Genomic DNA, 26,730 nt, shown 5'->3' with positions numbered 1-26,730 from the left:
CAATCAGGAAGTGCATTTTAACCTATTATTTTAGTTCTTCCTGGGGGCAGTGCCAGGAGGAGCCCCCCCCCCCGAATCAGATTGGCTGGAGCAGCATTACTAGTAACTGTTCCAGCCAGTAAGACCAAAAGAGAGAGTTGCAGGCAGGGGAGGAGGTGATGGAGGAAGCTCCCTACACTGCAGGTTTTCCTGGCTACTGGTACATCTGATCTTTTACTAGCTTGTTTGTTTTTCTTGTGGGAGTGGGGGACACTGTCCCTCCTGCCCTTGCTGACCAGCCACCACTGGCCTATAGTAAGAGAAAAATTACTTCATTTCAGTGTTTCAATAATATGATTAACAATAATAGTTATACCATTGATTTAGATAGCCAACAAATAATAATAATAATTATTATTATTATTATTATTATTATTATTATTATTACATTTATATCCCGCTCTTCCTCCAAGGAGCCCAGAGCGGTGTACTACATACTTGAGTTTCTCTTTCACAACAACCCTGTGAAGTAGGTTAGGCTGAGAGAGAATTGACTGGCCCAGAGTCACCCAGATAGTTTCATGGCTGAATGGGGAATGGTCTCCCCAGTCCTAGTCCAGCACTCTAACCACTATACCACGCTGGCTCCAAATCATTTAGTGCGAACAAGGGAGGGTTTTTTTAAAAAGACAAAGAGGGTTTTGAAACAAATAGTTTGTTTAGTTTTTAATAAAAAGAAGCATATCCCTAGGAATTAAATTAGGTAATTTGGGCCTGATCCAGCAGGGCTGTTCTTATGTTCTTATTTCTCTGCCATAAGATGTGGTGACAGCCAACAATTTAGTTGGCTTTAAGAGGGGTTTGGATAACTTCATGGAGGAGAGGTCTATCCATGGTTACTAGTTGGAAGGCTATAGGCCACCTCCAGCCTTAGCGGCAGGATGCCTCTGAGTACCAGTTGCAGGAGAGTAACAGCAGGAGAGAAGGCATGCCCTCAACTCCTGCCTGTAGGCTTCCAGTGGCATCTGGTGGTCCACTGTGTAAAACAGGATGCTGGACTAGATGGGCCATGGGTCTGATCCAGCAGGGCTGTTCTTAACTTCTTATGTTCTTATGTACCTGGATTACACGGCAAATTACAGACCTGGGACTTTTACACACAGCAGGCTATACCACGAGTTTATGGGGTGGCTTTACTAAGAACTCAAAGTTGTCCCAAAAAATGACTCAAATAGTGGATATAAATCGGGCTGCACTCTTAACGTGCAGTGAAAAAGCCAAATTGTGTGTGAAATGCACACACTCCATTCCAGAGGAGATGCAAGTTAAACGGCTTTAAAAGCCCTGTGTGAAAAACTTCCTGGGGAATTAGTAAAATACACATTTATGTATTTATTTTTACATTTATTTACTCTTTCTCCAAGGAGCCACGGGTGAAATACAAGCTTGTGTTTATCCTCACAACAACCCTGTGAGGAAGTTAAGCTGAGAGATGAGTGACCAGCACAGAGACACAAAGTAAGTTTCATGGCCGAATGGGGATTTGAACTCTGATCTCCCTGGTCCTAGTCTAACACTACACCATGCTGGTTCTCTGCTTAGAAGATTTATATGTGTGATATGATCAAATCATAAGACAGTATGATTTGATCATATCATATATCTTACAGTAGCTTGACACATGATTTGATCATATCATATATCTTTCACTAGATTGAAATATTGCAGAAATAATGTACAAGCACACACATGTACAAACCCCACCCAGCAGCCTAATCCTCTGGCTGATGGCACAGGCCAAAGGATGCCTCCTTTCATGTTCACTGTCTCAGAATACCTGGAAGCTAGAACATAAGAGAACTATCTGGCAGGGTGGGAGATGTGGTGTTTTGGGTTAATCCATTCATTGATCCAGGCCACCTTTTAAATTGTGCTTTAGTTACTTTTATTCCAGTCCTGGAGTAGAGGCAGGGCTAACAAACAGCCAGCAGCAAGAGCACTGAAGGCAGACTGCACTGGCCTCTCTGTAAATAATATCTGTCTCATTAAACCATTAATATCCCTGATTCAATTCCACTGTCTTACCCTTGCATACCGCAACTCTTTCCTCTGGATTTGATAGAAGACAACAACAAACTCACTGAATCCACTCCTTTCTGGATAGTACCTGGAGGCTTTACACACAGGGCTTCTACCCCAAATCTACTTCAGAGGAGAGTGTGTGTGTTCACACACCAGGCAAACTTGCCCTAACCCTAACCCTTCGAGATTATTGGACCCACTCCACACACAAATCAGGCTTTGTGATGCAAATTCTAGCTTATCCGATGTATTTCCGGATTTTTAAAATGCTGGTTTTAAGCTACTTTTTCTGAAAACGCCGGAGCAAATAGGGAGAGGCACTGACGTAGAATCATTAGCTTGATAAGAGGGACGTTCTCTTGATAAATGCAGATATCACTCTTAAGGAAGCTCGCACTCACCCATTGGCTAGAAGGAAAACACGGAGCATGCCATGTAAACTTGTTTCAAAACAAAATCCGAGAACAGAAGGGAGGGGCTGCTTCCCTCAATGCTGAGAGTGTAGTTCGAAGTGTCTTCGCTCAACATTTACCCCAAAGCATGAAGCCATGTGCAAATAACTCCCTGGAGCCAGAAAGGACATCTTCTGTAGGAAAGGACATCAAATGTAGGAAAGCATTATTTCAGTGAGCTGTTAGCTATTATACAGCAATTGAGAACATAGAAACACTCATTGAAACATGTCCTCCCTTTCCTTAGGAAGCCTCTGTGACACCCATAAATACATCCCCAAGGGCTGCACAGCCCTTAAGGACACATTTTCACTTGGCACAGAATGTTTTGATGCCCTTTGATGTGGGGAAGCAGAAGGCATCAAAAATTGTTACTTCCCCAGTGCATGAGTGCAACTGGGTGGGGAATGCCGCTAGCCTGCACCTCTTGCTGCACTGGTGCGTCCTTGTTGCTGCACTGGTGCGTCCTTGCTCTGGATGCCAGCCACAGTGTACTCGCTGTGGTTAACACCAACAGGCATGCTAAACGATAGGAGTCCTGCCTGCACTGCTGTGAGCACATAAACAGCATTGGAAGAGTTCAGCCACAGGGCAGTTCCACTGCAGCGTAAAGGTGTGCAAAAGCAGTAGTGCAACAGGATACCCATTGGAAATAATGGGTATCCTGCTGTGCAACTGTGTTTGTGCAAGTTTACACCGCAGTGGAGCTGCCCTGAGGCACAACTCAGGGCTCCTAACACCCGCGTGGCATAGCACAATATGTTTTTGGAGACACAGCTCCAGTTGCATCGTCTTCTTGCACTTACTATCCTAGTGACTGCTAGGGTCATTATTTTATTCTTTCGTTTGTTTGTTTAATTTAAAATATGTATATACCACCCAAAACCTACGTCTCTGGATGCATTAGGAGTAGAGATAGTGAGGAAGGGTCTTCCTCTTTATTCCCCCTCTTGTTCTTTCCCCCTCTGCTCTGGCTTTCTCTGATTGGTAGTCTGATACTCTCAGGTGTTTCTCACTTCCTCCTTCTTGCTCCCTGCTCCACTGCATTCTGCATCAGCCATGTGGCTTCTTTCTCTCCCTCTCTGCTCTTCACTATGAAAACAGAAAGTTCAGGGACACAGGCTTTTCTACCCAAGTATGTAACTTCCCCAATAAACTTTACTGGCTTTTGAACCTTAAGCATCTGTCTCAAGAAACAGTACTCTTTAATGGACTTGCTCTTCTCACACACACTTGCTCTGCTATAATTGGGGTGGACTAAACTTCTCCCCCACCACATGTGTTAGGCAGTATTAAAAGCTAAACATCACAAAAAAAGGTAAAAAGTTTAAACCACAGAAGTAAAAACAAAGAAACACAATAACACACCACAATACGAAAATCCAGCAAAACCATCACCGTTCCTTTCTAAGTTGCCTATATCACATGCTGGAAGATCTAGGTGAATAATTTATTTTTTAAAAACTACTTTGCTTGGCACCAAAAGGATGGCTACCACAACTGAGAAGGCCCTCTTTTCTTAACTTAATTTCATCTGCTTAATTAGCTTAAGATCAGCCATGAGCATTATTTTATCGGGTGGAGGGATTCTAAGAAGGGTCTCTGATGAAGAGCATAGTGGACAGGCAGATTTGTGTGGAGAAAGCTGGTCCAAATTAGCCTTGTGAATGTGTATTGGGAATTAACCTGGGTTTAGAGGACACAAAAATAATGGAATGCCTTCCCTAGATAAGTCCACCATAAAGTTAACCAAAGTTAAACAAAACCTACCTGTTCCACCAAACATTTGAGGATGTTGAAGGAGGTTGGAGACAGTGTTACTTCTGTTGGATTTTTAGTGCATTCTAGTGGATTTTTAGTTATTCTGTTGAGTAGTTCCTCTTAACAGAACTGACTCTAAAAAAATAATTACTTCTAAGAGCAATAATTCAGAAAGCTAGATTTTGTGACATAGTGTATGTTAATACATGTTTTAGCAAATGTATAATAATTGCTAACATAGAAGCTACCAAGGGGGGTGGGGGGAAATCAGAAGTGTGTAATTAATGTTACAGTGTTTCATTAACACATAAATAATTTCCTTGCAAGTCATACAATTCACATGCATATTTTATTAAATGGTTCAAAAAAAAAATTAATAACTGACCCTCATCCTCCTGCATGCTTTGAAGATAGAAAGCCAGTGGTATAGTCTATAAGTTTAAAGAAATTTAGAAAGAATTGTGGAGTTAAAAGGTACTTTTGATGTTTGTTCTTTCTTTTCTATCACAAGGGCATTCAATACAGCAAAGGGAAGTAAGTAGAAAACATTAAGGCTGAAGAAATTTCCATGGCAATCATGCTCATTTAACCCTTTCCAATCATTTAACATAAAGAGCTGGCAGACAGCTATTTGTTTAGTAAGGGCAAAAAGGCAGTGATATGAAAGTCTCATTTCATTGTCAACGGATACTCCCAATGATGCTCTGGAGCATGTAATTAGGATTACATCCATGCATTGAGATCAGGTCCCTTCAGTTGTTACCTTGCTGAAAGTAAATATATTCTATTGATAGACTGATTTGTTTTTTTTAACATATATCTACCGCCAAAAACCTGTTTGTCTGGGTGGTATACAGCAAAAACAATACAAATTAAACAAAATTAATAATGATTAAAAAGTTAAAATCATTTAAAACCCAACATTAAAAGTATTAAAACTATAATTAAAAGTCTGGGTGAACAAACATGTCTTCTGTGCCTTTTTAAAAACTGCCAGAGTTGGGGAGGAACTTATTTTAACAGGGAGCGCAGTCCAAAGCCCAGGGGCAATGGAGAAGGCCCGCTCCCGAGTAGCTACCAGACGAGCCGGTGGCAACCATAGACAAGCCTGTCCAGATGATCTCAATGGGCAATGGGGTTCATGGCGAAGAAGGCGTTATCTTAAATACCCAGAGCCTATGCTGTTTAGGGTTTTATAGGTAATAAAAGTGTTGACTCCTGGCGACCACAGAGTCATGTGGTTATTTTTGGTAGAATACAGGAGGGGGTTACCATTGCCATCTCCAGCGCAGTATGAGATGATACCTTTCAACATCTTCCTATATTGCTGCTGCCCAATACAGGTGTTTCCCATAGTCTGGGAAACATACCAGCGGGGATTCAAACCAGCAACCTCTTGCTCCCTAGGCAAGTTACTTCACCGCTGCTTCATTAGGTGGCTACTACTCAGTACTCCCATTGAAATTACTTGTCTTCTTATGAAAATAAGAATATGTCCCATTATGAAAATAATAAGAATAATATGATTAACTTAATCTGGATGCAAGCCATAACTGGAGTAGCCCTTCTCATAACTGTGACATGTCAATGTGTGTGTGTGTGTGTGTGTGTGTGTGTGTGTGTGTGTGTGTGTGTACCCATTTATACATTAAAACACAAATTTCCGTGTTACAGTTAGGGAGACAAGCTACTACAGTCACTGGCTCACATCCACAATAAGTTACTCAGAAGGAGGCTTACCAAAATGAATGGGACAGGTTTACTTGTTCTATTAATTTCAATGGGAGTCCTCAGTGCTAATTTTCTAAAGTCAGCTAGTCAGGCTGAGGGAAGGGGTATGCTGAGCTTCCACATGTAGCCAGATGAGCAGAGGAGGGTCTTCTTCACTCTCCTTCCTCTTCCCTTCCCTTCTGCAGTGGATACATCACTGAGAATGCATCAGCTTCAAGCTAGCAATCCTCAGACGGAGGACAAATCATGTGGCTACAGTGTGGGGAGGCACAAGGGCTCTGAGGACCCCCTGGAGCTCTTCAAGTGCTCTAGGGATACTAGTACCCACTGTTGGTAACCCCTGTAGGATTCTATTCCACAGACTTTGCTAGTGTTTCTAATCAAAGAGGAAAGCAATTAACACTTCCAAGTCTCTCGAGCGCTTTTGTCCAAACAACCTTTTCATAATCTGTTTCCACACTTTTCAAAGGCACAAAGAAATATAGGACAGATTGTTCCAGAGTTACCTAGGAAGTTGATGACTGGTGAAACATTAGAGATGGCTTCTACAGACTTTGAACACAGTTCTTAATAATGATAATGATGATGATGATGACGACAAATATTTATATACTGCTTTTCAACAGAAGTTCCCAAAACAATTTACATAGAAATAAATAAAATAAAATAAAATAAAATAAAATAAAATATGGCTCCCTGTCCCCCATGTTGCAGATGGAGTTCCAGTGCATCAACATTTTGCACTAACTATCCTAATGACCACTAGGGGCATTGGGAGCAAAGGTAGCTAGTGAGGGTCTCTTTATCTGTTCCTACTTTCCTTTGCTCTATGACCCCTACCTTGACTCCTCAGGTACTTCCTGTAGTGAGTCAGTCCTCTTCCTTTCCTCTTAGAGAGAAAATGGAAAATGTCTCTCTCTCCCTCCCTATCTATTCATTACGAAACTGATAGTTAGGATAGGTCTTTCCTATCTCAAATGTACTTCATCAATAAATCAATTTAGTTTAGACTCTACAGTGATCTCCATGGGTGTTACTTAAATAGCTGCAACTAAACTCTGCACTCTGTAACTGAAGTGGTAGCTTCCTTGGGGCTTTGCTAAATAATTACAAGACCCCAACACCCCAAAGGGCTCGCAATCTAAAAAAAATGAGTTTTTTCTACACTCATATCTAGCAGAGTAGTATGGATTTGTTTACAGATGCTCATTGGAAAGTTCAAATTTAGATGGTGAAGATAATAGGAAGCAGGGCGGCGGGGTGGACCAAGTACTGTTACTGTGAAAACTGAGCAGTTTGAATATTGTACGTGGAAATTACAGATCTAAGTTAAAGATCCAAATCAGTCAAAGTCACCATCAGCAGTTTTTTCTGTAAAATGGGAATAATCATGATTACCTGTGTCACAGGGTTGTACACTATGGATTATAATATATGTTGTACAGTGAGAAGAAACATGAAAGGGATTGTAAAGCATTTTGCTACCAATTGATTGTACTACTTCTTTACCAATCCATGTGCAGGATTCCCAGATCAAGATCACAGGTTTGTACTGTATATTACTGTTCTTTAACAAAAAGATCCACTCAGTAGACGAAGATACATGCCAGATCTTTCAGATCGTATCCCCCTGGCTGAACCTGAAATATCCACTTCTGAAGACAATAACACCACCTTGGGTTTCAGTGGAGAAGAAAGTAAGCCTTCTATTGTGCGAGTCTTTCCTGTTTCCCTCCTCATGTTATGACAGATCTTTTAAAAACTATTTCAGACTTGCACCTTCTTGCCTTCATTGTTTGCTACTGAAGGATCGAGAGAGGACATATGCCCTTAGCTAGATCACTGGGAAAAAAGTCTGCTTGGGGATTGGTAGATATTAAAACAGGAATTGTTCCTATGATGTAATAATGTTGCATACTGGCCACCAGACATTTAATTATTTCGTAAGATAATTTAATTGTGGAGTTATCGGCCCTAGAATCTCTCAAAGTCATTTAAGAACATAAGAACAGATCAGTCCCAAGGCCCATCTAGTCTAGCATCCTGTTTCACACAGTGGCCCACCAGATGCCACTGGAAGCCTACAGCAGGGGTTGAGGGCATGCCCTCTCTCCTGCTGTTACTCCCCTGCAACTGGTACTCAGAGGCATCCTGCCTTTGAGGCTTACTAGTCAGTACTATTGGTTGAAAATACTGGGGCTATTCTCACTCACGAGCAGCTTAACAAAGGCTAGGGCAGTCCTGCCTGCGTTAGGCTGCTCGTGTGCAGTGCTAGGATTGAGGCTGATTCCAGCATTGCCACCTCACCTAACCCTACTTTTAACCCTGGCCTTTAGCCAGAGTTAAGGGCGCAAGCGTATCCTTAATCCCAGTGCCCTTAACCCCAATGCCGGGGTAATGTGTATGCTCGGGCTGCACACAACCCAAGCATACAGAGTTGGGCACCTAGAATGCCTGACTCCTGGGGAATACTCCAATGCACCGTGCTCATCACGCAGTGCATTGTGGGACTCCAGGAGGCCAGGACAACATGCCCCGGCCTCCAGAGATCTACGCAGCATGGAGTAGCACAGATTGTGTGGACACACAAGCCACGCCCCACACAAAAGACGACCGATAATCTGGGGGAAAGGTAAGCTTGGTCTTGCCTTCCCCCACACCCTCCCTGCCTGCTTCAGTTGGTCATGTGCATGACCCCTAAGACTTCTTTAAAAGTCTGTTGGTGAGACTTAGTCTTGTTAATATCATCTCTGTGCTCTTTGAGTAGGAGTGCTCCTAAACCATGATTTTAACCACTGCAGTGCAGGATGAGTATTGTGTGTTCTGTGGATATCATATTCTAACACTATGAAGCAATTTAAGAATGACAACCACAATCACCCAGAATGATCTCTATGTGTAATCCAGTAGGCTCTTCAAAGCTTGAAGAAGGTATATGCTATCAGTTCCTCACAGCTGCAGCTGGTGGGGACATCACCAGCGAGGGTGTACCTTTAACTGTAAATTAGCTTACCTCTCCTGGGAGGTGGCTGGGAGTATCTTGCTGAGTATCCAGCAGGGAGGGGGCAAGCAGCAGCAGTGAAGGAGGAGTGTAGCCGGGGGAAGTGCCACTGACCCCCAGCCCTGCACCCCTCCAGGGACAGCCCTGAAGATCAAGGTGTTCCTGTTCTTGGTGTGCTGCAATCCCTGGCTCTGACTCCTGTTTTTGGCTTAATCTCTCAGCTTGCTTTCCAAGGCTCCTGGTTTGTGACTTTGGCTTTCACTTTCATTTTGTTTTCTGATCCTGGTTTCTGGTTTGTGTGCTTGGCTGTGACCCGTTGTGTCCGCTTTGACTGTTTCTTCACCCTGGTTCTTGGCAACTCTGCTCAGCCCTCTTGGTCTTCCCACTCTTCACTATCTAGGGTGCTTTGCAGATTGGACACTACAACAGTGTCACAACCTGTCTGTTAAGTGTGCTTCTGTATTACCTGTGTATTGACATCGCAGTCCCTGCGCTGTCAGCAAGGTGCCGTTCACATTTCCGATGCCTTCTTTGGGGTTTTATTGCTGTGTTACAAGCCTACAACATTGTAAAAAAAAAAGCTATATTTTCCCATTGTGGGATGATTCATGGAAGCTAGGAAAGACTGCTCTCCCTGCTGGCGGTTTTGCACAACATCCTTTATTTACAGTTTCAATACAATTCTGCCAAGCTGAAGTAAACTACGGCTGAATTACCATGTAATCTGGAAAGCGCATAGCAGTGACTGCTTATGGCACAGTTCTGACACAGGAACGCAAGCAGTCATCAAGGACAATGGATTGTCTAGGAGTCAGACGCCTAAGCATTTGCAATTTCCATGCAGCATTTACCACCCAACGGCCATTTAATCCATGATTGTCATGTGTGGGCAATGCACAAGTCAGCCCCATATTAGACCAACTGTGAACTTACTTTTGTCATGTGACATTTCCCTTTGAGGGTGGCCTACATGCAAAATACCTCAGTTTTCGCATACAAAGGTTCACCAACAAAGCATTTTCTTCTAATCCTGCTGAGCCAAAAAATATAGTCGAGAAAACTCATAATTTCTGCCAGCTTTCCTTCCCTTCTTTTTTGTTTTTGTTGGAGCTTTGATCCTTCTGGCTGCTATCTAAATTTCACACAGAATACATTGGAAATCTTTTGTTTTGCTTTGCTTTTAAATACCTTTGAAGGAATTGGTGCAATGCTTGAGCAATTTGCCAGTAACAACAAGCAAGTTAAACAAAAGATAAGGAAGAGATGGTAAGACTGGCAGGTCTCCGGGCAGGACACATATTGTCAGCCTGGCAGTTCTTTAAGCCAAAATGTCAACTTAAACTGCAGACAAACATATTGGGAATGACGGGAATTATTTCAGCTCCCCCCCACCCCACCCCCGCCTTGAAGATTATATTCATGTTGGGGTTTGAATGGTTGCCCTTCCCTGTCTGTGGTTGTGTATGGTAGCTTAGGGGTTAATCTCCTGTTCTGCAGGAGAGGTAGATCGGCTGTTGGGCATAGAGTTCTTGTGTTCCCAATAAAGACCTGTGCTTGTTTTGTGCTCTTCAGCTTCCTTGTAAGCTAGATCCCATTTATGTTATGTTATGTTATGTTATGTTATGTTATGTTATGTTATGTTATGTTATGTTATGTTGTAAGCTATATATTATAAGGAAATACAAGCAAAATTCAGCTCTCTGCACAGCGAGAGTACAGTTCTGTACACAGTCTTTCTCTTACACAGGGAAATGGACAGTAGTGTTTTCTAGTTCACCCCATATTCTATATTTAAAGATGCCAAATCTCAACACAGAGATAGATAGATAGATAGATAGATAGATTTATATACCACCTTCCATAAAAATTCATTCCAAGGAGGTTTACAAAAGTTAATAGAATAACATTCCATACAATTGCATTAAAATATTAAAATCAATTATGACCATAAAAACATTAAAACATCAATAGCAACAGCCATAAAAAAACAAAGACAGCGCAGCCAGAAAGGAGAGCTTGGCAACCCCTAAGGGGTAAAAGCCTGAACAAATAAAAGAGTTTTCAGTTGTTTTTTTAAAGCAGCTACAGACGCCAGAGAACGGACACCCACTGGGAGCGCATTCCAGAGCCTGTGTATACCTTTAAAGGTTCAGAGACCGTGGCTGACACCGTGACTAATGAATCACACACCTAAGCAGGTATGACTTGCAGGGATTTGAAATGGCCACTTGCATTTGCCCCATTTATTTATTTATTTATTTATTTATTTATTTATTTATTATTATTAAAACTTTTATACTGCCCTTCCAAAAGGCTCAGGGTGGTTTACATCATGAGTGCACTCTTGCGCTCAGAGCAAGCATGGACTTCTTGCACAGTGCTCCCTCTTTCTCCTGAAGTCCTCTGCTGCACAGGAAACATGTCATTGACAGCAGGGACGTGCTTCCTGTTCAGCAAAGGGCTTCAGAAGGAAGAGGGTGCATTGCACAAGAAGTCCCCGCTTGCTCCCTAGCACCACAGGGCCAAACAGTGCAGTGCAGGCCACCCTCCTGCACCCATAAGTCCTGTTTACATGTGTGCTTTGTTGTCAGTATGTCAGCCAATGGGCAAAGGTTCTCAGAGTTCCATTCTTGTGCATCTGATAAGCAATGTTTATTTGTCCGTTTTAAAAAAGATGTTTATTGTCTTATCATTTGTTTTGTAAACCGCCATGAAACGTTGGTATGAGGTGGTATAGAAATGTAATAGATAAATTAATATCCCAATATTAAAATTAATATCCCAGACAAGCTGGTGGCAACTGCAGCCTAACCTCTCTTGATGATCTCATGGGCAGTGGGGTTCATGATGAAGAAGACATTCTCTTAAATACCCAGGGCCCAAGCCATGTAGGGCTTAATAGGTTATAACCAGCACCTTGTATTTTGCCTTGGAACTTATCGGCAGCCAGTGTAACTCTTTCAATACGGGAGTAATATGGTCTCTCCAAGATGACCCAGAGACCAACCTGGCTGCCGCATTCTGGACCAACTGTAGTTTCCAGACTGCATACAAAGGCAGCCCCACATAGAGTGCATTGCAGAAATCCAGTCTGGAGGTTACCAGAATATGTATCACTGTTCTGAGGTTGTTTATCTCAGGAAACGGACTCAGCTGCTGTATCAGCCAAAGCTGATAGAAGGCACTTGTGACCACCACTTCAAAATGGGACACCAGGGAGAGGCTTGGATCCAGAAGCACCCCCAGAATGAATACTGTCCCTTCTGGGGAAATGTGACCCCATCCAGAATAGGCAGATCAAATTCATCTCCCGAGTTTCAGCCCCGCACAATGAGTACCTCCATCTTATCTGGTTTCAGTCGCAGTTTGTTATGCCTCATCAAGCCCATCACCGCCTCCAGGCAGGCATTTAGGGAGGTTATGCCTTCTCCCAATGATATTGACATGGAGAAATAGATTTGGGTGCAATCAGCATACTGATAGCACCATGCTCCAGAATGCACCCTGCATCCTGCTCCAGAATGGAGCCCTGAGGGACACCATACAAAAGTTCAGATTTTGAAGAAAAACAGTCTCCAAGGGGCATCATCTAGAACCTGCCCTAGAGGTAGGAGCATATGCCATAGGCTTTTGGGCATATGTTTGTTTATTAATAATATTTATATCCCAGGCGTCCAAATGCTGAATACAGTTTAATGTCACCTATCAAGTACTATGAAATACTAAACATCAATATATAGCAACTATCAAAGACAGATAATCAACTATTCAGAAAATATCATCAGCAGATATCAATAAAATAATAAAATATTTAGAGAATATCTGGTGAATAGAGAATTTTGAGGATAAATCATGGAAGCAAACTTGTTTCTAGTTTAAAATGAAATAAGCTCCTAGTCGAATTCTCTGCATTTTATCCAATATAGGAAATCTGAGCATGTGTTATTATATCTTATACCAAAAACACTTTTCTCCACTGAATATCAATCATCAGGGTGACTGGGTCTTATTTTTTAACATTCTTCTCTTTTCTTTTGGATCTTTAAATGTGCATTGCTCCTGCAAAAACTCCTTCATTCCATGGAATAAGAAAATGCTTTAGGAAGAATATATATATATATATATATATATATATATATATATATATATATATATATATCCCCCGCCCCGTGCAATGTCAATTTAGCTGTGAACCGAACCATCCACAGTCGTCAGAAATCAGAACTTTCAGTTTGCTGATATTACAGTGTGCCAGGAACAGGAGCTGTTATTGCATGTCTGGAGAATTTTATATCCCTCTGATAATACACCCACCATCTGAATCTTATTAAATTCCCTTTGACCAACCTAGATCTACAGTTGGGTTATATTTGCAACGAATCGCAATGCTAATAAAATAGCCTTTAATGAAGCACAGATGAACATAAAATGATTTCATAGAGACCTGAATGACATTTTGGCAACATCTTTATTATCAACATTGATTAACAAAATAAATAACGTTTGAGCTAAGAAATTGCAGTCTGCACTATCTCCATGTTCCAGTTTGCATATTGACTGACTGTGTTGTGCCAGAGAATTCATAGCCCCAACGCTTTAATATTCAGTCTCCTGTATCATGCCATAACTCTCAGCCAAGAGTAACATCCTGGCTGAGTTCTCTGTAGAAAACACAGTAGGAGGTCAGCATTAAAGCTGGATGATGAATTTGGCTTAATGTCTAATGTCATCCTAGTAAAAATTTATTATTTGGTGGGCTTGTTAAACAGTGAGTGTATCACAGTCCAGTCATATGCATCATCTGGCTTAATCCTTGACATTTCAGAGTTGTGTCTACAGTGCAGAAAAGAAGGCCCTGCCTTTCAATAGTAGCACTTAAAAATGAAATCCTTTCACAACGCTGCATTTAAGCTGTGCACATAAGTCTGGTTTCAGTAGGAAATTGCCAGAACCACTATAAAACCAAACATGTTTCACAAGCCTTGAAGTATGTTCAAAAAGCCATTTTAATGTTATAGTTTAATTTTTTTTAAAGTTACCCTTATTTGAAAAGGAATTTTTCCATCCTGGTTCACTACCTAAGCATAAATCACAGAGGGATAGTTCATATACTCACCCAGCCAGAGATCCCATTTGTGTGTTCTACCATTCACATAAGGACATGTGTGGCATGAAGGTTTCTTGTATGTGGCCAGGGCTTTTTTTACGGGGCAGGCAAAGGGAGAGGGCAATTGTCTCGGGCCCCACACATGGAGGACGCTGCAAGTTAAGCATCATTCCCCACAATACACACACATACCTTGACAAACACAGTATTTTTAACACTTATATATATATAATGCACAAATATGCAGTAGCAGAAACATTTCAACACACAACTTAACATATTCCCATCCCACATTTTTCTTTCCCCACCCCCGTCTCTAAAGCACCCAGCACAGGTCATAATCACACTTGGACGCTCAGTGGAGTGCAGACCAGCAGTGAACACACCACCTGGGACAGTCTAAAGAGGATTTGGGGGTCCCCAGGGAGTGTGGAGGCCTTGGACTTCGGCCCCAAAGTCCAGGGGTAAGAACGCCACTGCCCCCATCCAGAGTATGGTTCAGTATTTGAAATGATCAGATGGATCCTTTTCATGCAAGGCAGTAAAACTAACTGGTTAAAATATAACCCCAGGATCCAAAACTATTTCCGCATTTGGGGTTGACACAGGATGCAATGGCTGATATACTGTGCAATGTTACATATGCTGGGGAAATCTAACACTGCATGCAATATGTATTCTGCATCAATGAGACCATCATCCTTGTCCTGTGCTAAGGCCAGCCCTGGCAAGGACAGAAATATAAAGAGGGAAAGTGGTATGACACCATTGGAGTAACACTGGCTGAAACGATGTAACTCAATATGAAGTTTTTGTGCCATGGATCCCTATTGACACTTAATAAACAACCATGGGGGCTGTATCACTGGAACTGGTCCATGGAGAACCGGGGTGGAAAATGAATAATAATGGGTATAATACCCAGATTTCTCAGTGATGACTCAATCAAGGTGTGATAGGATTTTATAAAATCACCTTTCGCCAAACAGTCTCAGCTTGACTATCAGAAAGAGACATTTATTACCCAGTGGAAAACATTACTTTTGAGCTGCTCTATGCACTTTAAAATACAGATTTTCATTAGAAGGGGCTTTTCATATCTATGGGAGTGTTTCCATGATTCAGGCATGATGCTGAAATGAGTTAAACGCATTGTTGTACATTTGTTAATGGTTTGAGGTGCAATCATTAGGAATAGGTGGAAGATGAAGAAGAAGACAAGAGGGTGATTGCAGAACAAATCTGCTCAACTGGGACTAAAGAATAAAATGGCCTGTGTGGCTCCCAGTGGTACATATGTGCCTTTAAATCAGAAAAGCAAGCTCTGGTTTTGCCTCTTGCAACCTCACCAACAGCACTGATTTAAGCCAACACCCTTGAGGGACAGGATTTGTGGAAGCAGCCTGAAGCTGGAGGATGAACAGCAGGTGGTAGAACAGAATCTAGCTGAGCAGTGCCAGCAGCCACCTGGTGGGCTGGACTCAGCTGCTTCACTTGGCACAAAGATCAAGAGTGGGAGGAAGGCAGGAATCCATTGCAGAGCGAGGCATGAAAATAAATGTCAGGGGTAGGTGTGAGAGAAAGGAAGAAAAGGCAGAATGATATTTTAGAGCAATGCAAATTCGAATAACGCTAGGCCCAAATTATTCTTAATCTACTATTAATTATCAGTACTTGAAGAGTGGTATATAAATATTCGTCGTCAGCAAAGTAGTAGAAGTAGTAGTACTTGCTCATTGTGGTATTTTTGGTTAACCCATTCCTTGATCCAGGCCACCTTTTGAATGGGGCTTTAGTTACTTGTATTCCAGTTCTGGAGTAGAGGTGGGGCTAACAAACAGCCAGCAGCAAGAGCACTGAAAAGCAGTCAGTATTTGCCTCTCTGTATATTTATATATATAATTCTCTAAGGCATGTCAGTGGCTAATTCCGTGTGTGGCAGCTCTCGTGAGAGTTCGCAAGCAGAAGCACGTGATTGGGCAGTGGGGATTCCATATGCAGATAGGGAGGAGAAGCCTCTGAGCACAAAAGAACCATGGTGATCGGGCAGTGGGGATTCCATACGCAGATAGGGAGGAGAAGCCTGTGATGGTTAAGGTCAGTTGAAATGCAACTGTTATTGGTGGGAAGATGTTCTTGATTGTAGCGGAGAGAAATCTATATATATAAAAGGAAAGTGGGTAGGGGTCTGCAAAGAGAGGGGTCATGAGAGAGGGAAGAGCCCCTTCAGGAGAAGGAGACTGCTGTTGTGTGAATTAGATGAAGAAACAAGATGAACAAGATCTGTTAACTCGGGAAGGGATAGAGAAAGAGAGAAAGAAAAAAAGAAGGGAGGGGAAGAAAGACAGAGGGGAAGAGTGAGTGGAGGAGAGAGAAAGAGGGAGGAAAGCGCCTCTTCAGGAGGAGGACGCTGCTGTTGTATGAATTAGGGATGTGCACAAACCAGTCCGGAAGCCATGATAGAGGCCTCCAAACCGGTTTGAACATGGCCTGGTTCGGCGGTCCGGCACCAGCGGGGAATGATTCTTTAAGGGTGGGGGGTGCACTTACCCCTCCCACCGCTTTCCCCCCACCAATGCTCCATTTTTTGGAAATGATTTTGGGGCAGCAGCATTCCTCCCTGCCGCCCCTGCCCCCGTTGCTTGCCAGAAATACCGGAAGTAGCAATCGTGCGTGTGTCCGTTACACAACATGCAACGTGCGATGTGTCAACTGCTGCTACTGCTGCTCCTGTGGGGAGGAGCAGGCGCGGAGCTCAGGTGATGGTGGGGATGTCTCTAGCGATAGGGGACTGCAGCTTGGCCAATAGGGATCTTTATCAATGCTGCAGCCGTGACCAAGAGGGGTGAGCGGTATGGAGTAAAGGGATGGAGGAGTGACCAAGAGGGGTGAGGAGAATGGAAGGAATGGGAAGAGGAGGAGGAGCAGGAGTGCAGCTCAAGTGAGAGTGGAGAGATCTCTGAGGTGAGGGGGGCTGTGGCAGAGGGTGAGGGGAGCAATCAAGTACTAGCATGCAGATGCTCTGTGCGGGTTAAGCTAATAATATATCTTTTGTTAAACTATTAATATTAATGATTCCACTCCACTGCCTTGTCCTTGCATACCACAATTCTTTCCCTTGGATTCTACACTCATCACCTCAAGGACAACGTCTTCACATTTTACACAGAGTTTCAGTGATGCCGTGCAGGGGTTCCCAACCAGTGGTTCTCCAGATGTTGCTGAACTACAACTCCCATCATCCCCAGCCACAATAAATTGTAGCTGGGGGTGATGGTAGTTGTAGTTTAGCAACATCCGGCATACCACCTGTCGGGAACCTCGGGTGTAGTGGATAGTGTGTTGGACATAGGTCAGGAAGACCAGAGCTCAATTACCAGGCTCACTGGGTAGGAACATAGGAAGCTGCCTTATACAGAGTCAGACCATTAATTCATCTAGCTCAGTATTGTCTATTCTGACTGGCAGCTGCTCTTTCCAGGGTTTCGGAAAGAGGTATTTCCCCAGCCCTGCCTGGAGACAGCAGGGATTGAACCTGGGAGCTACTGTGTGCAAAGCAGATGCTTTCTCTGAGGTATAACCCCATCCCCATTTCTGAGCCCCAGCTATCTCACAAGGTTGTCATGGGGATAAAATGGTGGGGGTGGGCGGAGGTCCATGTACACTCCTCGGAGCTCCTTGAGTAGAACAGAAATTTAATAAGGAAGGAATAAAATCAGCCAGTGGTAACTTAAGTTGGTGCATTCATAGACAACTTTGTCCAAAATGCCAGACCAGAAGAAAGAATAGCTCAGGGTGTGTTTGTTTGTTTGTTTGTTTGTTTGTTTGTTTGTTTGTTTGTTTTCCAGAATGAATATATAAACACACATCTCTGGGACATTTAAGTGGTACAGTTCATGTGTCATTGCTGCTTGAGAATATTTGTACACCACAGTACTGGACACATGCTCTATTGGGCATGGTTTTAAATAAGCCACACAAAAGTGCCTGCAAATAGTTTGGTCTTAAATTAAAATAGTACTTTGTTCCAGAATTCCTTAATACCAGTTTACAGGTTAGATTGTAATAAAACCAATGAGTAAAAAGTGCATGTTTATTTCAAAAACTGTCAATTAAAGGAACATTAATTAACAAAATGATTGTTTTGAAATTATACAGTACACCAGTAGACCACAATGATTCATGGCCAAGATAAGAAGTATAGTTTAAGCATGAGTCAGTGATTGAGGCAGAAAACTGGCTAAGATTAAACCAATCTAAATGTGCACTAAACCCAATCTCTCTCTCACCCCCTCAACCCCCCCCCCCCCACACACACACACTTTCAGGCATCAACGTTTCATATAATTTCCCCTTAACTTTTCAAACTCAAATCCTAGAGTTAAAAAAAATCAACAGGGCATGAAGCTCTGCTCTTACAGATCTACTCAAATGACAATCTGTGGCATTTACGCCACAGTTGCTGGACTGCATGATGAATACTACTGGTCTAGATAGAAATTGGAGTCTAAAATGACAGTGTGTGTTTGTTTCAGACAGTAGGGAAAGCTGTGCTCTAAGCCGTGCGACTGTGTTAAACTGCCAAGCACTACCGTAGTAGGCAACTTGCAGCTGGTTTATATTCATTCTGAATTTCCTCTCACATGGGGGTTTACATTGTCATTGAAAACTTTATATCCTTTTACCCACCTCTCTGCCAATGCAAATATACTCTCCAGTACTTGCTAAGTAATTGGAAAGTCATATGAACACACAAAGCTGCCTTAATTAGTGCTCGGATTATGAGGGAACGATTTATATTAAAGGGTAGTATATTAATCTGTTTTAAACAGGAAAAGATGTTCATTTTTTCTACAATCGTCTATCCACTTGAATGCATCAAAATGCTTTTTCATTTGTTTGTTTAGATTGTAAATCTATGGGCAGGGCTTGTATTCAATGATGATGATGATGATGCTGTGACCAGGGGCGTAGCTAGGGGAGAGGGGGCTCATGTTCATCCTTCTCTCTGGCAGCCCCCCAGAGTGAGGGAGATAATGAAGAAAATAGGGAGGGGTGGAGCTGGAGGGCCTTTCGCTCAATTATAGCTACACCCCTGGCTGTGACCCCTCTTGGTCACTCCTCCATCCCTTTACTCCATACCCCTCACCCCTCTTGGTCAAGGCTGCAGCGTTGCTGGCACCTATTGGCCAAGCTGCAGCCCGCTATCCCCAGAGACCTCCACACCCTTACCCGAGCTCTGCTGCTGCTTCTCCCCACAGGAGCAGCAGCAGCAGCAGTTGACCAGGCTCTTCCTCACTGCCGCCACTACCATGGCTGCTCGTTCCCCTCAGGCCACAGACAGGCCCGGGCCCATCCCTTGCCTGCCTGCCTCCCTCCCTCCACCAATGGCCTTGGTAGCCCCAAACAGCAGCAGTGGTTTACTGGGCCCTTCCTTGCTGCCAATAGGCACCACCATGGCCACTCGTTCCCCTCAGGCCACAGACAGGCTCGGGCCTGTCCCTCACCCTTCCTTCTTTCTCTCTTCCCCTCCCTTATTTTTCTTTCTTTCTCACTCCACTCACTCTTCTCCTCTGTCTTTCTTCCCCTTCCTGCTTTTTTTCTTTCTCTCTTTCTCTCTCCCTTCCCGAGTTAACAGATCTTGTTCATCTTGTTTCTTCATCTAATTCACGCAATGGCAGCCTCCTTCTCCTGAAGCGGCTCTTTCCTCCCTCATGACCCCTCTATGCAGACCTCTGCCCACTATCTTTTTATATATATAGATGCTTCTCTACAATCAAGAATATCTTCTGACCAGTAACAGTTGCATTCCAACTGACCTTAACCATCACAGGCACCTCCACCGTATCTGCATATGGAATCCCCACTGCCCAATCACGACAGTGCCACAGGCTCCTTCTCCCTATCTGCATATGGAATCCCTATTGCCCAATCACCATGGAGCTTCTGCTCTCACAGGCTCCTCCTCCCTATCTGCACATGGTGTTTCTGCTCATGAGCTGCCACAAACGGAATTAGCCACAGGTATGCCTTAGAGAATTATATAGAGAGATATTTATACTTGAAGAAACTATACATCTGTCCTCCACCCTCTCCAGGATTTAAGTTCTAGAGATCCTGGGAGAGAAGCAACAATACATAGGATCAGCTCCAAATTTGCTCTCTATTGGGCCTATTTGGGTGGGTCCCTCTCTCCTAGCCAGGGCAGCAGATGTGGATTGTTTCATTCATGGTGGGCCAATAGCAGGAGTAACAGCAGCATTCTAACTTGCAGGTGCTGTCTGCCATGTCACCCCACCCCCGCAATTCCCCACACAATATTACATGGTGGATAATAGTCACTAGCTGCTGTCATTGCTGCTGTTGCACATTGAAATTGAAAGAAACCCACATCCGAGGGGAAGGGGCTTCCCAACTCGTGGCCACTGATTGCTGGCTAGGCTGCATCCTTTCCAGGTGGCCATGACTGTTACGTGTGCCAGGGGCCGCTATGTTTTTAGTTAGTGCTTTTATTATGGCAAATGTCTGGGCCCCACATACAGTCAAAAGGACAACTCTCTGCACATGAATCCGAGGAAGCAAGCTGACATATCTGTTGGAGATGCAGCTCCTGATGGCATCAACTCTTTGCACCAGCAACCCTATTGACCGCTAGGGGCATTATGGGTAGAGACAGCCAGTAAGGGCATTGCCTCTCTGACTACACTTTCTCTACTCTACTTCCCGTTATTAGACTGACAGTCCCAGGTTTCATTCTCTCACCTGGAGAGAGAGGCCAAATTCAGATGCAACATGAAACTGAAGGTTGGTGAACCCGTGGTTTCAATGTGAAACTTTAAATCACACTGCAGACATTCTTCCAACCGCAGTTCGTCAACCTCCAGTTCTACGAGAGGGGAGCCTCTCTCTGCTCCTTGGCTGCCATTGGTAACAGGAAAAAATAGAAAGATCACACAGGTCTCAGAACACAACTGCTTTTAATTGTTACAACTCCGGATTTGCAAGTGCTCCACCCAACAGCAATAGCTCCCACAAACTACATGAGCTGCAGAGGTCCAAAATGCATTAACACAGCATCTCCTGGCATACATTACAAGCACATGGATCAGTAGTGGGACCCATGAAGAGAATGGCCAGCAACCAGCAGCCTAGTCAGTAATGCAGCCAGCGGCCACCAAGGCACTCGATCCTTGACAGCTGTCTAAGGGTACCTTGTGCTGTGCCCTGAAAATGGGAACAAAATAAGGACAATAATTTATCAGGATAGATACTAGGAAGCAGAAATTTCCCTAATACATACTAGAGCATATGAATACAATGAACTAAAAATGTGTATGTATGAATAAAAGGCTATTGTCCATAAGTAAGTTTTTGTCATGTTGGCCCATGTTTCCTTTAAAATATGGTATATGGTTAGTTGGGGGTTTATGTTTCCTTTAAAGAGAGTTGTGCCAAACATCTACTTCCTATTAAACACCACTTGAATTTGGCACTAAGTTTTTAAAAATATGGCACCAAAGATTAAAGGATTTTTAAAACATATATATGATTGGAAAGGAATGTTTCTGTAGACAGATTACTGATGGTAGGGGTAAAGGCCCTTTGCCAGGTATAAACATTTATAGAACCTTTGTATGTTTTGAAAAAACCACAACTCTACAATTTTCAAGGGGTGGAATGGGTGGGTGGGATGCTATCATTTCAATATTGTGTGCATGTGAGCTCAGTGAGACCAGGGTGGTAATGATGAAATCTCATTTTTCCTGATTCTAGTGGTAAGGAAAAGACAATCTGTCATGTTCAAATTCTGCATGCTTTTTCTATAGTTCATAACTGGCTTTTATTCAACAAGTAATGTAAAACATGCACAAACCTGGGAGCTTGAAATCCGAGAGCTATCCAAGAAATGCTTTTTAGTTATCTCAGTGTAAATACAGATCTACTGATAATCCTTTATCTTCTGCTGCGACTAATGATAAATCCGATGAGCTGACATAGAATTTCACAGTATCTGCAGGTTGCATTGTTTGCCTTGTCACCCAAAAATATTATTGCTTATTATAACCTGAGCACCATCATTCAACTGCAGCATGCCAGTGCAGGCCCAAAATCAGCACTGTGCAATTATTATTATTTATTTTAACCAGTAAAGGCTGTTTTATCTTGTTGAAAGAAGAATTATTTTTCTTATACCACAGAATATAATCCCTTCCAGCAGTATGTGTTTCAGATATGTATTTCATGGGTACAAGATTTATTTGGCACCAAACACTCCAGTTTCTGGTATTCATTAAATATATTTCTGGTAAATGGACATATCTTCCAAATGTATCTGGCTGGTAGAATACTAGCCAATTCTTTTTAGAATTCTGCTAGCATATACATAATTTTGAAATTCTGAAAATTCATTGTATTTTGAACACAGATTTGATAACAACACTGTATAAAAAGAAATGTGGGTGTTCTAAATGTAAAATCATGATAATGCCCCTCCCCTTGGCCTTGTGTGGAGGGGAGGGTGATTTGTCCCAGTCACACTCCGCACAAGGCCCAAAAAGAAGCTCATAGTCCAGAGGAGTTTGCGGGGTGGGCCTTGGGCCGTTGGCTGTGCGGTCCCCGCCCCAAAATCTCAGTTTGGGCCAGGCATCTTCCACCCTCCCTTCTCTGGTGCAGAGTGGGTCTAGAGACTGGTCACCCATCTGGGGGCCGAGTAGGATTTTTTGCTCCCAACGCATTGGCCACTGTTGGGTTTTTTTTTCACCTACTCTGTTCTTTGCTGGGGGGTTTAGTTGGAGTTAGGCAGGTCACAACATGGCAGGAACAGTGCGGGCTGGGTGGTAATTTGAGGGTTAGATCATCGGTGAGCACCTTTGGATATTTAAGAGGAGGATTGGTCAATCGCTCCATTGTGATTTGTGCAGCCCAGGGAGAATGATTTGCCATGAAACCGGCTTCAGGACTTCACTAACCCTTGGGCTGAGTGGTCCAGGGTGGGTGAAGCCCTAGAAGTATCCTTTGCGCAGGGGTGGAGCTATAATTGGATGGGCATGTTCAAAGAACACGAGCCACCCAGCATCTGGGAGTTGCCTCGCGCCTCCTCCAATTGGCCAGTGGCCCACTCCTGCCCCCAGCTGCTTGCTTGCTCACAGTTCACTGTCTCCCAGCCCACCCCACCACCCACTCGCCGCTTGAGCCTCCCGCCGCCTGCAGCACCACACCACCACTCCACATGCAGCTGGCTCCCAGGTTGTAGGAAAGGAGGGCAACCTTTCCGCCCAACCTGCAACTGGATGCAAATGAAGGATGTGCACATGCACGTGGCTGAGGTACTGGCAGCAGGGCTACCAAGGGTAATGGGCCACACACGCTGGCTCAGACAGGGGTTGGGGCTGCCGGGGGGGGTGAACACAAATGCACCCTTCCCTATCTACGCCCCTGCCTTTGCAGTCCCTGAATCTCTCTCCAAATCTGCTCTTGAGGGTTACAGGGCATAAATGGATACAATCTTGTAATGCAAAATTATTACTGAAATATACCACTTAATGCTGCAAGTTGGATATTACATTATCCTAGATTCACATACCTTGCACACACAAAATTCCCTGAATCGAAAACTGGATATCAAGAAGACTGAATGTCACTGGATATTCTAGCATAGCTTTCTAGGATGAGGGTTGTTTGTTTGTTTGTTTGTTTGTTTGTTTGTTTGTTTGTTTTAATGTTCAGGGCAGTTTTTCATGGATAAACATTCAAACATGCAATCCCACATCTGTTGTCTGAAGTGGTACAGATCAGGAACATTTTTGCCATGCCATCTCCTGTTGGTGTAGGTCTAAACCTAAACCAGAAGACTTCGTGGAAGTGGCTTGGTCACAACACAGCAGATTCAGCCACACATATTTCAGCTTCCTAGATTCCCATTCCTCTTTTCCTGACTTTCTCTGTGAATTCCGAGACTTCTACTCATTGCCCTAGCTAAGAAGATAGTACCAAGGTATTCAGTTTTCCTGCAGCTGGCAACTGCTGCCTTGTGATAACAGAATGATCAATAAGTTCTACACTGCAGAGAATTTTAAATACAAGCAACACAGAAAGCGGTACAGGAGACCCTCAATTATTGTGTGTTCTGTGTTTGCAATTTCAGCTCTTCTCAGTATATAACTATATATACCCAGCTCCAATTATCATGGGGGTGAATTTCAGCCATTCACAATTCCTGTGCACACATTTCACATTTCTGGTGGCATTTTTGGTAGTATTTCTGACTTGGAGGCATTTCTGTAGGCAGTGTGAAGCCATATTGGGGCATCTTTTTGTGGAATTTGGAGGATAGGGGCGGCATTACTGGAGGAGCCAAGGTACAGTGCGGTACTTCTCTCTTATTTCTGGTTGCGCGCGCTCTCTCTCTCTCTCTCTCTCTCTCTCATTTTTAGTACTTTTTAATGTACCTAGGAACCTAACCCCATCATTCCCCAAGACATAGGAACATAGGAAACTGCCTTATATCGGTCCAGCTTGGCCATCAAACCAGTTCATTGGCCAGTTCAGGGATATACATGTAAAGGGGAATCTGGCAAGGATTTTTTTAGAACCGGGGCTAGGCCAGTTTGAACTTGGGCTGGCAGAGAGCCAGTACAGTTCAAACTCAGACCGGACAAACTGGGCCAGTTTGCTTAGAACCACGGTTTGAATCGAGCTGGTTCGCACATCCCTAGCTCACACATGTCTCCTATTCAAATGCAAAGGGTGGGCCTTGCTTTGCAAAGGAGACAATTCATGCTTGCTACCACAGGACCAGCTCTCCTCCTTTGGTTTCAATGACCGTGGTTTTGGAATTCATGGTTGTATCATGGAATATAACCCCCGTGATCATCAAGGGCCTCCTGTATAATCATATGAGAAATCTTGCAAGTAAGTGTACATTGAAGAGGCATGTATACAGCTGAAGCTCTTCTCTATGGTAATAAGCATACTAGTACATTCTGGAGAGGAATTTTATAAATGAAATGTTTCCATACATTTTCAGACTCAGTTTAATCATAATTGCCAATTGCCCTGAATGGCTTGAGCCCAAGGGATTTAAGAGAGTACCCCACTTTCTATTGAGATCATCAGGAGCTTTCCCAGACAGCATGCTTTACTGCGGGTTTTCTGCGAGGCTTTACTGTGAGTTCAAATTTGCCAAAAGAAACTGACGCAAAAAGTGGATTGTTTAAACTCGAATATAAACCGGGCTACACTTTAACAGGTGATGAAAAACCTGAATTGTGTGTGAAGTGCTCCTTGATAGCTCACAGCAATCAAGGGACTTTGGGGTAAATTTGGACGTTATGTGAATGCACACCCTTCATTCCAGAGGAGATGTGAACTAAAAGCCAAGTGTGAAGAACTTCCAGGAGAGGTCGGTTTACAGTTGCCACCAGCTCATTTTGCCTCTTTTTTTTCCTCTTTTTTTTAAAGGCAACTCAGAATTGGGACTTCCCCATCTCTGGCTGCATTTTAAAAAAACTTTTAAAACACACCTGTTTAACCAGACTTTTAGTCAAATATTTACAATTGTTTTGTTTGTATTGTTCTTTGTTTTTAACTGTTGCTGTATTTAAAAAAATTAAGTAAACCAAGTGGAAATATATATATGTTAGGTGGCGCATAAATATAGAAAATGGATGAATGGATAAACAAATTTAAAAACTCACACCCGGAAACTGTCTTGAAGAACATGCTGTATTACTGCTTTCACCTTTACCAGTCTTGGAATTCAAACCATCCATGCCTATTGTCTTTGGGGCACAATAAATTATGACTTCACTCTAAGAAAATATTTCCTCTTGTTATCTCTTAAAGGCTGCCTGCAACATGTAACTATCAACGGCTAGCATCACGCAGACTGGAAGGTAACCAATAGAATGTGTGAGGAGAGATTAGAATGAATTTTTGACGTCGGTTTTGCCTCATAAATGACATCCTCTGCAGTTGTAAGTTGGCCATTTGTCGCTCCCCCCGCCCTTTCAAAGGAAGCCTTGTCTTATCTGATGCTGAAACTCTTCCATGCAGCTTTGAACACAGAACCAAGAGAGAGAGAAATCAGTTGGAAATTTGTTCATGTCTACCTCTGTGCTTGACATTTCTCCACCGATAAGCTACAGCTAAATATTGACTTTTTGGTTAAGTTCAGATTAGCTGTCTGGTCTATGAGCATTGATCGTAACCCATTATCTTTCCCATTTAGGGCCTCTGGGATCTGCTGCCAAAAAATGAGAGACAAAGTAATGGCAGGAACAAAATTAACACACAGTAAAGAGATCACTTTGGTGGGCAACGCCACAATTACTGTTGACCTTTGATTTTATTTCCTGTCAATCTTGCATTCCGATAAAGTAATTCATATTTGCCTTGGGGTTCCTGTTTGTTTGTTTGTTTGTTTGTTTAAGGAAAAGCATTTTTCTTCTGTCTATATGACAACAAAGATAGATTCAAAACCTCTTAATTTTTTTCTCTATTAATAAATAGACATTTTACAATAAGTAAGAAGCATTCAAGTGTCATGTGCTTTGCTGATCTCAGCTTCAGTTTGTAGCTTTTGTCTAACTTTAATCCATAAGACTTCAATATGTCAA

General features: G+C 43.0%; 1 long non-coding RNA gene across 2 annotated transcripts; it reads left to right on the top strand.

The window, feature by feature from the left end:
- LOC128331658 (uncharacterized) lies at positions 1-26,730 on the top strand. 2 transcript variants are annotated; one of them, XR_008310387.1, is made up of 4 exons: positions 1-199; positions 1,404-1,497; positions 25,958-26,088; positions 26,343-26,730. It is a non-coding gene; the product is annotated as an uncharacterized LOC128331658 (long non-coding RNA). The 2 variants fall into 2 exon arrangements; XR_008310386.1 differs by having other exon boundaries at positions 25,958-26,730.

The sequence above is a fragment of the Hemicordylus capensis genome, chromosome 6, assembly GCF_027244095.1.
Source record: "Hemicordylus capensis ecotype Gifberg chromosome 6, rHemCap1.1.pri, whole genome shotgun sequence".
Lineage (NCBI taxonomy): Eukaryota > Metazoa > Chordata > Lepidosauria > Squamata > Cordylidae > Hemicordylus > Hemicordylus capensis.
Note: the sequence above shows the minus strand (reverse complement) of the source record. Positions and strands in the feature narration are given on the sequence as shown.